This window comes from Hippopotamus amphibius, chromosome 5 (genome assembly GCF_030028045.1).
Source record: "Hippopotamus amphibius kiboko isolate mHipAmp2 chromosome 5, mHipAmp2.hap2, whole genome shotgun sequence".
NCBI lineage: Eukaryota > Metazoa > Chordata > Mammalia > Artiodactyla > Hippopotamidae > Hippopotamus > Hippopotamus amphibius.
Genome location: NC_080190.1, coordinates 30,975,315 through 30,992,889, shown reverse-complemented (window position 1 = coordinate 30,992,889; position 17,575 = coordinate 30,975,315). Strand labels below are relative to the sequence as shown.

Genomic DNA, 17,575 nt, shown 5'->3' with positions numbered 1-17,575 from the left:
ACCACCGCAACCTCAGAGCCTGCTGTACCAGGACCTACTCCACCCAGTATCAGGATATTACCAACCCTAGGTCCCCCTAGGCCCTGACCCTGCCCACTAGTAGGTTGACACCAGTTCTGGGGCCCCCAAGACTCTGCAGCCAGAGATGAGGGAACACTAGCCCCAGGACTCCTTAGGTCTCAGCCCTATCACCAGCGAACTGACACCATCTCTAAGATACGTTGTACCCCTCAGTCAGCCTCCCTAGGATCCAATCCTATTCACCAGTGGGCCAACACCAGCTTTGGGATACCCTGGACCCTGCATCCAGCAGCCTTGAGACCTGGCTCCTCCTACCAGTGGCTGGCAGCTTCCATGCATGGCAGACCCTGGCAACCAACCAGAGGGTAATGCACTGCTGGAACACATAGGACATTTCCTACAAAAGGCCACTTCCCCAAAATTGGGAAACAGAGCCAACCAAATACATAGAAATAAAAACAGCATTAGGCAAAATGGGGTGAAAGAGGAACAAGTTCCAAATGAAGGAATAAGATAAAACTTTAGAAGAAAAACTAAGTGAAGTGGAAATAGACATTCCAATCAATAAAAAGTTTAAGGAAATGATCATAAAGATCATCAGAGAACTCAGTAGAAGAATGGATGAACAGCACAAGAAGTTAGAATTTTTTAACAAAGAGTTAGAAAATACAAAGAAGAACCAAACAGAGATGAAGACTACAACAGCTGAGATGAAAAATACACTAGAAGGGACCAATAGCAGGTTAGATGATACAGAGGAATGGATCAGCGAGCTGGAAGATGAAGTAGTGGAAATCACTGAAGATGAACAGAAAAAAGAAAAAAGAATGAAAAGAAATAAGGACTTTAAGAGAACTTGGGACAACATCAAGTATACTAACATTCACATGATAAGGGTCCCAGAAGGAAAAAAGAGAGAGAAAGGTTCAGAGAACATATCTGAAGACATAATAGCTGAAAACTTCCCTAACCTGGGAAAGGAAATAGATATTCAAGTCCAGAGTAGTACAAACAGAAATCTAATAAAAATCAAATAAAAACTAACACAAATCAAAGCAAAACATTAAAATTACTGTTGTATCCTGAGTCCCACTCTAAATGGCACCAGATCCTCTTTTGTTTTATTTAGTTGGGATTACATATTTTTTATTTTTGTATCTTTCACTCATTGGTTTACCATCAGTTGTCTTTCTTGCTGATGTAACTTTCTAAAAATCCTCTTCCCATTCTAATACATTACTTTGCTTCTTTTTCTTTGATTTAGGTTGGGAAATGTATAAATAACCTAATAGTATAGTTTGATAAGTAGGAGTTACTACAATGAGCTATCATAAGCCATGGCTAAATGCAGTGCTATTTGGGAATATGGGTTTTGCCACTGCTATTTCAATTTGGAAGGGGTTCTTTCTCTTACTTTTATCTCAACAATTATGGTTTCAGATATTCTGATTTTTGATATATGAGGCATTACAAAGTTCAATTTTTTTAATTTTAAATTGAGAAAATAGTTTTATTATATATTGCCTCAATGATAAATTCACTGTTTATTTCCAGCAAAAAAAATTACTGCTATAACTCTATCAGTAATTAGGTTAAATGTAAACACACCAAAAAAGACAAATGTTATCAGTTTGGATTAAAAAAATACAACTAGTATAAGTTATCTATAAGAAACCTACTTTAACTGTTATATAAATAGGTAAAAGAATAGAAAAATACATACCACGCAACACTAATTAAAACAAAACTTGAGTGTCTATATTAATAATAGATATAGACTTCAGAAAAAGGAAATTTATTAGGAATAAAAGAGGACATGATATTATGATACAAGTCAATTCACAAAGAAGATATAATAATCCTAAGAGTATATGCACCTAAAAATAGTTCTAAAATCCTTGTAGCAAAAACTGATATAACTAAAAGGAGACATAGTTAAATCCACAATTACACTGAAGATGTCAACATTTCTCTCAGTAATAGAGAAAACAAGCAGACAAAAAATTAGCAAGGATATACAGACCTGAACAATACTATCAACCAATTTGACCTAAGTGACACTCATAGGAGACTTCAAGCAACAAATAGAAAAAAGGAAAAAAAAATTCAAATCTTTTAAAGAAAGGAGCTGGCTGGGCCAGTCCATGCCCGACCATACAGGTGCAGACCCCAGTCCAGTGGAGGGAGAACCCTCAATTGGACATGAGCACCACCCCCCTCCCTGGGCAAGAGCAAGAAAACTTGAGGAACTCCCTGAACCTTGAAAGAGAAGGAGGACCAGGATCAAAATGGATTGGTTGAGAATAAATTACTGGGGTCTTCTTGCCTTCAATAAAGTCTGGTATTTGTAAAAGATGAGGGCCCTGAGCCCCATTCAACCAGCATATATATATTCTCTGGTGACAGCAATTCATTTCACATCAAGGTTAACCTAAGGAAATAGCAGAGCCATTCACTACTTGTAAAGAGTATCTTTACAAGTACAGAGTATATAACATAACATATAACATATATATAACATATTCACCAAGATAGGCCTTGTTATGGGCCATAGAACAAACTTAAACAAATTTAAAAGAATTGAAATCATAAAAGTATGTTCTCTGATCATATTGGAGTTAACCTGAAAAATAATAGCAGATATATATCTGGGAAATTCCCCTAAATATTTGGAAATTAAACCACACTCATAAATAACTTTTAGAAAGAGGAAGTCAAGAGAGAAATTAGAAAATATGTCAACAGAGTAAAAACAAAAATAGAAGCTTTCATATTTGTGGGATGTGACCAAAACAGTGCTTAGAGAGAAACTGGTAGCATTAAACACCTTCACTTAAAATTTTAAAAGATTTCACATTATTAACCTAAGCTATAAAAAGGAAAGCAAATAAAATCCAAAGCTAACAGGAAGAGAAAAATAATAAAGGTAAGAGTCAAAATGAATAGAATTGAAAAAATAGATAAAAATTAATGAAACCAAAAGCTAGTTCTCTGAAAAAAATCAATAAAATTGATAAAACTTTAGCAAACTGGCAGAGAAAAAAAGGCAGAAGACACAAATTACCAATATCAAGAATGAAAAAGAGGAATTGTTACAAACCATATAGATTTTAAAAGGAAAATAAGATATCAGGAACAAATTAGTGTCCATAAATTGAGAACATGCATAAAATGGAAAAATGCCTTGAAAGACACAAACTACCAAGATTCACTTAAGAAAAAAACTTACAGGAATAGTTGTATATCTACTAAAGAAATCAAATTCATAGTTCAAAACTTTTCAAAAAAAAATAAATATACAGGCCTAGTTGATTTCACTGGTGAAACCAATTCTACATCAGTGAATATTTAAGGAAGAAATACTACTAATTCAACACAATCTCTACTAGAAAATAGAAGAGAAGAAAACAGTTCTCAATGCATTTTAGGAGACTAGCATTACCCTGATGCCAAAATGAAGCAAAGACATTACAAGAAATAAAAGATACAGGCTAATATCCCTCATGAAAAAACAAGAAATAATCCTCAACAAATATTAACAAATTCAATCTAAAAATATTAAAAAAAAGAATAACACAATGAAGTGGAGTTTATCACACTAATGAAAGGCTGATTCGACATTCAACATTCAATCAATGCAATTCACCATTTCAACAGACTAAAGAAGAAAAGTTACATTCATTCCAAATCAATGCAGAGAAAGCAACTGACAAAAATTTAACATCCATTCACAATAATAACCTTTAGGAAACAATGAATAGAAGAGATCTCCCTTGACTTGATAAAGGGCATCTACAATAAACCTCCAGCTCTTAGAGGAAAAGCTTTAGCTTTTCACTAAGGAGTATGATGTTAGCTGTAAACATTTTTCAAGTCAGAGCAATTAAGCAAGGATAAAAAAAAAGTATCCAAATTAGAAAGAAAGAAGTAAAGCTGTCTATGTTGGGAAGACAGTATGATCTTATATGTAGAAATTCTAAATACTCCATAAAACAACTTGTAGGACTCATAAGCTAATTCAGTAAAGTCACAGGATATAAGATCAACATACAAAAATCAGTTGCATCTCTATAACATTAACAATGACCTATCCAAAAAGGAAATTAAGAAAACAATTCCCATTTACATTAGCAACAAAAAGTATGCAGGACTTAGGAATAAACTTAACCAAAGAGGTGAAAAAGTTGTGCACTGAAAACTATAAAATAATGGTGAAAGAAAAATTTAAATATATAAATAAATGGAAGGATATCCTGTGTTCTTGGACTGGAAGAATTAATATTTTTAAAATGTCCATACTTTCCAAAGTGATCATAGATTCAATGCAACCCCTATTAAAATCCCAATAGCATTTTTTACAGAAATACAAAAATCATCTTAAAATTCATTTGGAAGCACAAAAGACCTCAAATAGCCAAAGCAATTTTGAGCAAGAACAAGGCTAGAGGTATCACATTCTCTACTTTCAAAACATACTACATAGCTACAGTGATCAAAACAGTATGGTACTGGCAAAAAAGCAGACATACAGACAAATAGAACAGAATAGACAGCCCAGAAAGAAACTTATGAATGTATGGTCAACTTATTTTCAATAAGCATGCCAAGAATATTGAAAAGGGAGAAAAGATAGTCTATTCGATAAATTATGTTGGGAAAATTGGACATCCACATGCAAAAGAATGAAACTGAACCTTTTTCGCACACTATAATACAAAAATCAACACAAAATAGATTAAAGACAAGTATAAAACCTGAAATTATAAAACTCTTCAGAAGAAAACATAGGAAAAAAGCTTCTAGAAATCAGACCAGGCAACGATTTCTTGGATATGACATCAAAAGCACATACAACAAAAGCAAAAATAGACAAATGGGATTACATCAAACTAAAAAGCTTCAACATGGTAGAGGAAACAACAAAATGAAAAGGCAACCTAAAATGGGAAAACATATTCATGGATCATACACACATAAAGGGTTAATATATAAAATATACAAGGCACTCCTACAACTCAAAAGCAAAAACCAAATAACCCTATTAAAAAATGGGCAAAGGATCAGAATACACATTTCTCCAAAGATGACATACAAATAGCCAACAGGTGTAAGGAAAGATGTGCAACATCACTAATCATAAAAGAAATGCAAATCAAAACCACAATGAGATATCACCTTACACTTGCTATGATAACTATTATCCAAAACAAGGACAAGAAGTGTTGGTGAGGAGGGAGTGAACTAGAGGAGGAGGTGTACAGAAAAGGGAACCCTTGTACACTGTGGGAATGTAAACTGGTACAACCACTATGGAATGCAATATGGAGGTTCCTCGAAAAATTAAAAACATAATTACCATTTGATTCAGCAATATCACTTCTGGACATACATTTAAAAGAACAGAAATCTGAATCTCAAAGAGAGATCTGCACTCCACATTCAATGCAACATTATTCACAATAGCCAAGGTATGGAAACAACCTAAATATCCATCAGTAGTTAAATGAATAAAGAAAATGTGGTATATATATATATATATATATACAATGGAATATTATTCGGCCCTACAAATGGCAGAAATCTCTTCTTTTTTTAATGCTGAATAATATTCCATTGCATGTATATACCACATTTTCTTTATTCATTCAACCATTGATGGATATTTAGGTTACGAGAATAGATAAACCTATAGGACATTATGCTAAATGAAATGAACCAGGCACAGACAAATACTACATGATTTCACTTATTTTTTAATTTATTTTTTTATTGAAGTATAGTTGATTTACAATGTTGTGTTCATTTCTGCTGTACAGCAAAGTGACTCAGTTATACACGTATATACATTCTTTTTTATATTCTTTTCCATTATGGTTTATGCCAGGATATTGAATATAGTTCCCTGTGCTATGCAGTAGGACCTTGTTGTTTATCCATTCTATATGTGATAATTTGCATCTACTAACCCCAAACTCCCAGTCTATCCCTCCCTCACCCCCCATCCCTCTTGGCAACCACAAGTCTGTTCTCTATGTCTGTGACTCTGTTTCTGTTTCACAGTTAGGTTCATTTGTGCTATATTTTAGATTCCACACGTAAGTGATATCATATGGTATTTGTCTTTCTCTTTCTGACTTACTTCATTTAGTATGATAATATCTAGTTGCATCCATGTTGCTGCAAATTCTTTCTTATGGCTAATATTTTATTGCATATATGTAACATATCTTCTTTAACCATTCATCTGTCCATGGACATTTAGGTTGTTTCCATGTCTTAGCTATTGTGAATAGTATAAGGGTGCATGTATCTTTTTGAATTATAGTTTTGTCTGGATATATGCCCAGGAGTGGGATTGCTGGATCATAGGTAATTCTATTTTCAGTTTTTTAAGGAACCTCCATACTGTTTTCCACTGTGGCTGCACCAACTTACATTCCCACCAACAGTGTAGGAGGGTTCCCTTTTCTCCATACCCTCTCCAGCATTTGTTATTTATAGACTTTTTATGATGGTCATTCTGACCGGTGTGAGGTGGTACCTCGTTGTAGTATTTTGTTTGTTTTTTATTTTTTATTTTTGGCTGTGTTAGGTCTTCATTGCTGTGCATGGGCTTTCTCTAATTGCAGCAAGTGGGGGCTACTCTTCACTGTGGTGCGTGGGCTGCTCATTGTTGTGGCTTTTCTTGTTGCAGAGCATGGGCTCTAGAGTGCAGGCTCAGTACTTGTGGCACATGGGCTTAACTGCTCCATGGCATGTTGAATTTTCCCAGACCAGGGATTGAATCCATGTCCCCTGCATTGACAGGTGGCTTCTTAACCACTGTGTCACCAGGGAAGTCCCATCAATGTGGTTTTGATTTGCATTTCTCTAATAATTAGCGATGTTGAGCATCTTTTCATGTGCCCATTGGCCATCTGTATGTCTTCTTTGGAGAAATGTCTATTTAGGTCTCTTCCCATCTTTTGATTGAGTTATTTGTTTTTTTGTTGTTGAGTTGTATGAACTGTTTGTATATTTTGGAAATTAAGCCCTTGTCAGTTGCATTGTCTGCAAACACTTTCTCCCAGTCCATAGGCTGTCTTTTTGTTTTGTTTTTGGTTTCCTTTACTGTGCAAAAGCTTGTAAGTTTGATGAGGTTCCATTTGTTTCTTTTGTTTTATTTCTATTGCCTTGCAAAACTGACCTAAGAAAACACTGGTATAATTTATGTCAAAGAATGTTTTGCCTATGATCTCTTCTAGGAGTTTTATGCCATCTTGTCTTATATTTAAGTATTTAAACCATTTTGAGTTTTTTTTTGTGCATGGTGTGAGGGTCTGTTCTAATGTCACTGATTTACTAGCAGCTGTCTAAATTTCCCAGTACAACTTGCTGAAGAGACTTTCTTTTTCCTATTTTATATTCTTGCTTCCTTTGTTGAAGATTAATTGACAATAGGTGTGTGGGTTTATTTCTGGGCTCATTATTCTGTTCCATTGATCCATATGTCATTTTTTTTCGTGCCAATACCACACTGTTTTGATTACGTAGCTTTGTAGTATTGTCTGAAGTCTGGGAAGATTATGCCTCCTGCTTTGTTCTGTTTCCTAAGGATTGCTTTGGCAATTCTGGGTCTCTTGCGGTTCCATATAAATTTTAGGATTATTTGTTCTAGTTCTGTGAAAAATGTCATGGTAAATTGATAGGGATCACATTAAATCTGTAGGCTGCTTTGGGTAGTATTGCCATTTAACAATATTAATTCTTCCAATCCAAGCACATGGGACATTTTTCCATTTCTTTGAATCATCTTTAATTTACTTTATTAAATTTTTATAGTTCTCAGCATATAAGTCTTTCACCTCCTTGGTCAGAGTTATTCCTGAGTATTTTTTTTGGAGGGGTGCAATTTTAAAAGTTTTTTTTTTTTTTTTTTTACATTCCCTTTCTGATATTTCATTGTTAGTGTTAAGAAAGGCAACCAATTTCTGTATATTAGTCTTGTATCCTGCTATCTTGCTGAATTTATTTATCAGTTCTAGCAGTTTTTATGTGGGGTCTTTCAGGTTTTCTATATATAGTATCATGTCATCTGCATAAAGTGACAATTTTACCTCTTCCCTTCTAATTTGGATACCTTTTATTTCTTTTTCTGGTCTGATTACTGTCGCTAGGACTTCCAATACTATGTTGAATAGAAATGGTGAGAGTGGTTATACTTGTCTTGTTCCAGATTTTAGCAGGAACACTGTTAAGTATTATATTGGCTGCATGTTTGTCATAAATAACTTTTATTATGCTGAGATGTGTTCCTTCTATACCCACTTTGGTAAGAGTTTTTATCATGAACAGATGTCAAATTTTGTCAAATGCTTTTTCTGCATCTATTGAGATGATCATGTGGTTTTGTCTTTTGTTGATGTGGTGTATCACATTGATTGATTCGCATGTGTTGAACCATTCTTGTGAACTTGGGATGAATCCCACTTGGTCATGGTGTATGATCATTTTTATGTTATGGGGTTCGGTTTGCTAGTGTTTTGTTGAGAATTTTTGTGTCTATATTCATCAAAGATATTGGCCTGTAATTTCTTTTTTGGTGGTATCTTTGTCTGATTCTGGTATCAGGGTGATGGTGGCTTCACCGAATGTCTTTGGGAGTGTTCCCTCCTCTTCAATCTTTTGGAAGAGTTTGAGAAGAATCAGTAAAAGTTCTACTTTATATGTTTGGTAGAATTCACCTGTGAAGCCATCTAGTCCTGAACTTTTTGTTTGTAGGGATTTATTGTTATTATTATTATTACAGATTCTATTTCACTTCTAGTTATCAGTATGCTCAAATTATCTGTTTCTTCTTGATTCAATTTTGTTGGGCTATGTCTCTAGAAAGTTGTCCGTTTCTTCTAGGTTGTTGAATTTGTTGGCATATAATTGTTCACAGTATTCTCATTTATTTATTTTTTTTTTTTGGATTTCTGAGATATCAGTTGATTTTCTCCTTCTGCATTTTTCATTTTATTTGGGTTCTCTCTCTTTTCTTCTTGGTGAGCCTGGCCAGAGGTTTGTTAATTTTGTTTACCCTTTCAAAGTACCAGTTCTTGGTTTTATTGATTTTTTTCTATTGGATAGCTCTATTTTTAGTTTCTTAAGGAACCTCCATACTGTTCTCCATAATGACTGTAGCAATTTACATTCCCACCAATAGTATAGGAGGGTTCCCTTTACTCTACACGCTCTCCAGCATTTATTGTTTGTAGACTTTTTGATGATGGCCATGCTGACTGGTGTGAGGTGATACCTCATTGTAGTTTTGATTTGTATTTCTCTGATAATTACTGATGTTGAGCATCTTTTCATGTGCCTTTTGTATGGCCTTTGTTTTAAACTCTATTTTGTCTAATATGCATATTGCAACCCCTACTTTCTTGTCATTTTCTTTTGCATGAAATATCTTTTTTCATCCCCTCACTTTCAATCTGTGTGTGTCCTTTGCCCTAAAGTGGGTCTCTTATAAGCAGCATATTATAGGCTCTTGTCTTTTATCCAGTCTGCCACTCTATGTCTTTTGATGGGTGCATTTAGTCCATTGACACTTAAGGCAATTACTGATAAATATGGATTTATTGCCATTTTAAACCTTTTTTTTGTTGATTCTATGTTTCTTCTTTGTTCCTTTATATTTATTTTCATTTTTCTTTTTGTGGTTTGATGATATCCTTTTATTTTATGCTTATGTTCTCTTCTTTTTTATTTTTGTGAATCTGTTCTATGTTTTTGATTTGTGGTTACCCTGTTTTTCAAGTATGTTAACACCTTCTTATACCTGCTTACTTTAGACTGATAGTCATATAGGCTCAAACACAATATATATATAAAAAAAAGAATCTACCTTTTCTTACTCTCTTCCCCATATTTTGTGATTTTGATGTCCTCTTTTACATCTATTCTTTTGCTGTCCCTTGTATTTATCATCGCTTTCACAAGTACTTTTTTAATTCTTTTTGATCTGTATACTAGCCTATTTAAGTGATTTAGTTTCCAATTGTGATTTCCCTTTCCTATATCTTCTTGATTCATTTCTATTTAAAGAAGACCTTTCAATATTTCTTTTAGGATAGGTGTAGTACTGCTGTATTCTTTTAGTTTTTGCTTGTCTAAGAAATTCTCTCTCTCTTTCTATTCTAAATGATAATCTTTCTGGGTAGAGTATTCTAGGTTGCAGATTTTTCCCTTTCAAGACTTTGAGTATATTTTTCAGCTCCCTTCTGGCCTGCAGCATTTCTGTAGAGAAATCAGCTGATACCCTTATAGGGGTTCCCTTATAGTTAACTCTTTGTTTTTCTCTTGCTGCCTTTAAAATCCTTTCTTTATCTAAAAATATGGAATGCTTCAGGAATTTCCATGTCATCCTCGCACAGGGGCCATACTAATCTTCTCTGTATTGTTCCAATTTTCATATATGTGCTGCCAAAGACAGCACCATGATCTCACTTACACGTGAAATAGTCAAACACATAGAAACAGAGAATAGGATCATGGTTGCCAGGGCCATGGGAAAGGACAAACAGGGAGGTGTTGGTCAAGGGACATAAACTTTCAGTTATACAAGATAAATAAGTTCTGGGAAAGTGGCCAAGATGGTGGAGTAGAAGGACCCTAAGCTCACCTCCTCTCACAAGGACACAAAAATCACAACAATCTGCAGAACCACCATCATTGAAAAAGACTTAAACCTACCAGAAAAGATTTTCTATAGCTAAAGACATAAAGATGGAACCAAGAGACTGGTAGGAGGAATGGACTTGCGATATAATCAAAGCCAATACCCCCAGGGTGGACAACTCACAAACTGGAAAATAATTATATTACAGAGGTTCTCCCACAGGAGTTCTAAGCCCCATGTAAGGCCCCACCAGGGGCCTCAGTAAGAGTTGAGAGTCCAGCACCAGGAAGAGGAGCCTCCAGAGAACTTGGCTTTGAATGCCAGCAGAGCTTGATTGCAGAAGCTCCACAGGATTAAAGGAAATAGAGACTTTACTCTTAAAATGTGCACACAAAAATCAGGACCAAGAGCAAAAGCAGGAGCCTGGTCCACTCCTAGCTGCTGGTCTTAGAGGGTCTCCTGGGGAGGCAGGGGCCAGCGGTGGCCCACCCTGGGGATATAAACACTGGCAGATATATAGGGGGCATTCATCTGTGTGAGCTCTCCTGGAGGATATTCTGGCACCAAGCCCTGGCCCCACCCAACAACCTGTGGGTTCCAGTGCTGGGATGCTTCAGGCCAAACAACAAACTGGGTAGGGACATAGTCCAACCCATCAGCAAACAGGATACCTAAAGACTTCCTGAGCCCACAGCTGCCTCTAGACATGCCCCTAGACACAGCCATGCCCAACAGAGGACCAAGACCCAGCCGCAGGCACTGGCCCTTCCCACCAGGAAGCCTGCACAAGCCTCTAGACCAGCCCCGCCCTCTAGGGGGCAGACAAACAAGAAGACTACAGTCCCATAACCTTCAGACTGAGTCTACAAATGCAGGCCAAAGCAAGCTGGCCTATAGCCCTTGGATGACAAAAGGGGACTGCACTGCTGGGACACATAGGATGTCTCCTACAGAGGGCCATTTCTCCAAGGTTGAGAAACGTAACCAACCTACCACAGGCATAAAAATACAAATAGCAATTTAGACGAAATGAGGAAACAGAGGAATATATTTCAGATGAAGGAATAAGATAAAACCCCAAAAGAAGAACTAAGTGACATGGAGATAAGCAATCTACCTGAGAAAGAGTTGAGAGTAATGATTGTAAAGATGATCGAAGAATTCAGGAGAAGAACAGATGTACAGAGCAAGAAATTAGAAGTTTTTTTAAAAGGAATTAGAAAATATAAAGAATAATCAAATAGAGGTGAAGAATACATAACTGAAATGAAAAATACACTAGAAGGAATCAATAGTAGACTAAATGAGGCAGAATAACTGATCAGTTAGCTGGGAGACAGAGTAGTGGAAATCACTGCTGCTGAACAGAAAAAAGAAGAAAGAATGAAAAGAAATGAGGACTTTGAGAGACCACTGGGACAACATCAAGCACACAAATATTCACATTATAGGGGTTGCAAAGAGAAAGAAAGGGCCTGAGAAATTATTTGAAGAGGTAAGAGCTGAAAACTTCCTTAACCTAGGGAAGGAAACAGTCACCCAAGTCCAGAAGCACAGAGAATCCCATATAGAATTAACCCACAGAGGAATACACCAAGACACCTTGTAATTAAAGTGACAAAAATTAAAGAGAGAATATTAAAAGCAACAATTGAAAAGCAACAAATTAACATACAAGGGAACTCCCATAAGGCTAACAGCAGAAACTCTGCAGGCCAGAAGGGAGTGATAAGGAGGGATACACAAAATATTTACATGTAAAATATAAAATAAAAAACAGTAATCATGAGGGGAGGAAAGTATAAATGCAGGGTATCTAAAATGCATTTGAAATTAAGAGATCAGCAACTTAGAACAAACATGTATAAATAAAGACTCCTATACAAAAACCTCATGGTCACCACAAAATAAAAAATCTATCATTGATAAGAGTTACAGGGCTTCAGAGACATTTGAATGCTCAGTCAAGACAGGTCTGTTATGGTATCATCAGGGCTCTGGTTGGAAAAACCATGCACCACAAAATATGAGACAGGGACATCTGGATGGATGCCCCAGATGTTGGGGCTGAACACCCCTCCAAAACCTCCTAGAGCTTACAAAGTGGCCCACCCTTACCTAGTAATAGGTAGCATTTGCCCTGTGTTGGAAAACACTTCAGAAGCCTCTCCCTGCAAGACAGCAGGTGCCCGCCTCAGGACCTGCCCTACCTCATCTAATGGCTGCAAGGCTGATGACTAGGACTAAAGTCCAGCATTAGAAAAGGAGGAAAATGAAGAGACTATGAAATTACGGAGTTGTGAGAATTAGGTAGTATGTATCAGCAGAAGCCAAGGATGTACTCCTGGGATTGGATTATGAAAATGCCTGATTAAGGGAGCCAGGATATAAGACTGGATGATCAAGAATTCATTGACTTGTGGATACTCTCCTGGAACATGGGATTTAACATCCTGGCAAGGATACCAGGGGATAGGGCAAACTTGCTGCCAGGATGACTTAGAAGACTTGAAAGAGTAATGGCCGTGTTGAGTAAAGTAGAAATGCCTGTTACCCTGACTGATGGTAGAGGAAGGAATAAAAGAGACAGAGGGAAGTGGCCATGCTATAATGGATATATTAATAAAGCCAGAAGACCCACCAGATGATTATGGGCCAGGAGAGAACCCAAAGGATACCGTTCTACCAAGGCCATTAGGAATGTGCTGGTGAGAGGGGTATAGCATCACTAAGAAGTTCAGTGATTGCTCTTTTTTTGAAAGCCAAGCTTGTCAATAACCATGAGGATGGGATGGCGGGGGAGGTGTGCAAAGCAATAGAGCACAGGCAGCGGTTCTTAACTATAAGAAGACAAAAGGTTGTAATTATCATGACGGCCAGAGAGGTCAGAGGGACAGCCAAGGGGGCTTGTGGAAATGATTAATAGAGCATGACACCTCTAGGGGCAAACAGATGGGCAGCCAACAGGAGTGTTACTTAATATCTATAACCACAAAAAAGACAAATATGGCTGAGCAGGAGGCTGGGGATGGTTGCCCCAATGAAAAGTCCTGCTCCCTTGCTAGTTCTTGGTCCTGAGCCAATTTTTAGATCCAGAACCCACTGACTGAAGACATGGCCAGATTTTTAAGTCTGTAGCATCATATATTACAATGATTCTCCTTCCCCAAAGGGACCTATAGTCATTTACTCGGGTGAGAGTACACTGAGGTAAAGGGAATACCCAGACATTTTGAGGAATATTTAGCACAAGATCTGAGTGGACAGTGATATCTGGAGACCCAAAGTGTCAACATGACCCTCATATTAGAATGGAGATTATGGAGGTTAGGTAATAAAATGGAGTCCTAGAATTGAGCCTAATGCAAATTAGATGCCTACTCTTTATTGATTTGATTTACTACCAGAATGGGTATGGAAAATAAAGAGAAAGCTTCCATGCTTGGACAAAACTACAGAATGTAACCTTCCATGTATAAATTCTAGAGACAAAAATGTTATTAGTAAAATGTGTTGAGTATAAGAATTACTGCTGAGAGGTTGGAACTCTGAGTGAAAATTTATTAGACACCAGAGGTTTTTAGAAAAGATGAGAATTGCAAAGACAATTCTTCCATTAGGCTACAGTAAACTAATGAAGCCAGCAAAGAATTATGATTGATTAGGAAAGATCTATTTCCTTTTCTTCCAGAGGCCCTTAACTTTTACTTTGCCCACTCTCCATTTAAAAAGCTACTTTTGGCGGCTTGTTTCCAAGATCCTGGACAGAGGTATATGAACCTTCACCCAGCAGTCAAAGATATTCTGTGCATCAGAAGTATTTAATCCAGTGGACATAGCAGGAATCTATTCTTTTACAGTTTAATTATTTCCCTACTATACTATCTCCTTTTATTTTCTTAGATTAAAAAAATAAGACTCTCGGCTTTAATATTCTGCACCTCAGACCCTGTGGGTTCATTTAGCACTAATTATGCTTCAATGAGTACATCATCAATGATGAATCAGAGGCTCAGTTCTCAGATTAGCTCTCTTTCTCTGAGCTAGTCCCAAAAGGTAGATAGGACTTACTCTTGCATAGTCTTCAATGACAACTGTCCTAGTTATTCTGGCCTAGACACTTTTAGGATATACAGTAATAAACTCTCTTGTATGCTGTAATCCTCTGGTTTAAACCTCAATCTGTTTACAAAAACTTCAGATCATATAATCATCATAAGATTTGAAAACCTCCTTTGGAAAGAGACATTTGGCAATATGTATCAAAAGCTTTAAAAAAGCATATACCCTTTGGATCAAAAATGACTTCTAAAAATTTTCTCTGAAAAAATATATAGAATTGCATGCAAATTATATAAAAATGTTCATCGCAGCTTTGTTTAATGATATATATATATAGAGAGAGAGAGAGAGAAAGAGACAGACAGAAAGTCTGTGACTCGCTAAATTTCCAACAGGAGAGTGAATAAATAAATCCACAAGTTAGAATTCAATAAATGCACTACAGAAAAATATTTTTGGCCAGAAAAAATATTAATACATTGCTAAGTGAAAAACAACAGGCTGCAAAACAATACATATAATACTTCTGTTGTAAAAAAAAATCACCACAACAAATATTTCTGTGCTTTAAAAGTTTTCCTCATTGGCTGCAACTTTGGGCTTTTGTCTTATTACAGCCTTAATGGAGATCTTTTATATTAAAATTAACATCAGGAAACTTGGATTATCTTTTGGGTAAGCATACATATACCTATATTTTAAATATTTTTTTACATTTGTATATACATACATACATACCTAAACACATATATTCTCTCTGGTCCTTAATGTCTTCTCAGACTTCACTGTATATATTTGTACATACACACATATGGATATGTGTGTAGTGTACACAAAGGCTGAGAAGACATTAAGGACCAGAATAGAAAATAACAAAATAATTGAACATTAGTGCCCTGATCAACTTTCACAGTTCTCCTTGGCAAGGATAATATAATATTTAAGAGAAAAATTCTAATCTGTTCCACATAGAAAGCAATGCTGGTGTTTCAAGAAAGAAGAAGCTAGAGAGCCACAGCTATTAAACCAACACCACCACCACCACAACCAAAATAAAATATATAGCATTATGTGTAAATGATTGTGTCAGCTATCTCTCTTGCTTTTTAGCACTTGACTATATTGTTAGCGTGTGTTAGCACGTGGTAGAAACCTTCTACATCAGCTGCACAATCAGATCAGAAGTCTGATGGAGACTCTCAAAAGGTTCCCACTCATCCCAGCCCCCACTCACCTGATAATTGCATCCTCGTTTCTTTTAGCCCTCATGGCTCTGACTGGTGAGGCATGGGCCTGGTCAGGAAAGCAGCAGGGCAGATGCTACAGTTTTAAGTGAAATCAGGTGTTGCCTTGTCTGAAGTGAGATCTGGAAAATGTCAGTCCTTACGTAATAGATACTGGCAGCTGAGCACTCAGCCTTCCCCACTGGGCTCAGCCTTCCCTTTCCCTGCAAGAAATATTCAGGCTTTCCCTTTTCCTCTTACATTGCTGGATCTCCTTCATCTCCTCGTTAGAGGTCAGTGAATAAGAACTTCCATTATCTGGATATTCACCTGACGATTCTAAGTGTGTTGGGAATGGGAAGGTTTTTGGTAATGGAACACACAAGTATCAATAAAACACTCTCTGGTGTTGTTGGTGACCTAGGCTTCTTCCTGTGCAGGAAGAATAAAAGATTTCTTGGAGGTGTAGGAAGGGATGATTGAGTCCTGACTCTCTTTTCTCTGTATGTTAAGAACTACAGGCAGAAACACAGCACACAAGTTTGATAAAGTCAAATCATCTAATGCAGCTGAGAGAACATTCTTTGGGTTTCTTTTCTTTCTCTTCTGCTAGGTCAGTCAGGAACTATTCCATAGCAGAACTGCAATCCAGATTGCAGAAACACACATGTGCACATGCTCAGCTGACATATGATCATCTTTATTGTGTTTGGGTGATTTGCATAATGTGCCTCAGCACTTTCTGGGATTGAACCAAGTAACAATAGGGGAGGTCTGGCAATCCCATCTTAACTAGGATGTGGCTCCTTTAGAGGAGACAGGCCCACACTTACTCAAATGTACCTGGATTAAACATAGATCACTATGTGTATGGGGTCAGTACCAGTGATTCTTTAGTCTACTTGCGACAAATGCAATCTGTGATGAGGTTCAACAATTCTGAGTTTAGTTCGTGGATTAAGACCAAATCAGTGCAACAACCTCAGAACTTAAAATTCTGAAAAACTAAGCAACAACTCTACAAAAAGAGTCCTGAACTATGAGCTATGGGTAAATCCTAACTAAGAATGCTTTATTACCCCATCTCTCTTCACCTAATACTCTTTCTAGGTAATCTGATCCATCCCTATGATTTTATCCCCTACCTGTATGCTAATATATCAGGCCCAAATTTAAATCTCCAGTCCAAGGTTCATCTCCTGAACTCCAGACTGTTCATATCAGTCATCTCTAGGTGAATGATCCACAGGCATTTCAAATGGTACATAAACTCGTCAGATATCCTGATAAACATTTCTTTTTTTATATTCTCTGAATTGATGAATGACATATTCATTCAACAACTGTGGAAACTATCCTATGTTCCTTCTTTATGATCAAGATGGTCAAGTTCATTTTCTAAACTTTTCCCAGATTTTCCCTACCTTAGTCCCCACCATCTCTACCCTAATTCAGGCCCTATATCATTCATACAAATAACTATCACAGCTTCCCCATTTAGCACCCTTCAATCCCATTTCCATACTGCAGCCCACAGAGCTTTCTAAAAAGGAGATCTACACATCACCTATGTAGAATTCTTGCCAAATATATTTAAACAAAATCTAACCATAAGGAAACAATG

The 17,575-nt window shown here is 36.6% G+C and overlaps 1 protein-coding gene and 1 non-coding gene across 4 annotated transcripts in view; both read right to left on the bottom strand.

Annotated features, from left to right (window-relative positions):
• HPSE2 (heparanase 2 (inactive)) overlaps nt 1-17,575 on the bottom strand; it is a 748,913-nt gene that overhangs the window by 299,573 nt on the left and 431,765 nt on the right. The window lies entirely within an intron of this gene.
• On the bottom strand, nt 10,377-10,483 carry LOC130854657 (U6 spliceosomal RNA). The gene has a single exon (XR_009054106.1). It is a non-coding gene; the product is annotated as a U6 spliceosomal RNA (small nuclear RNA).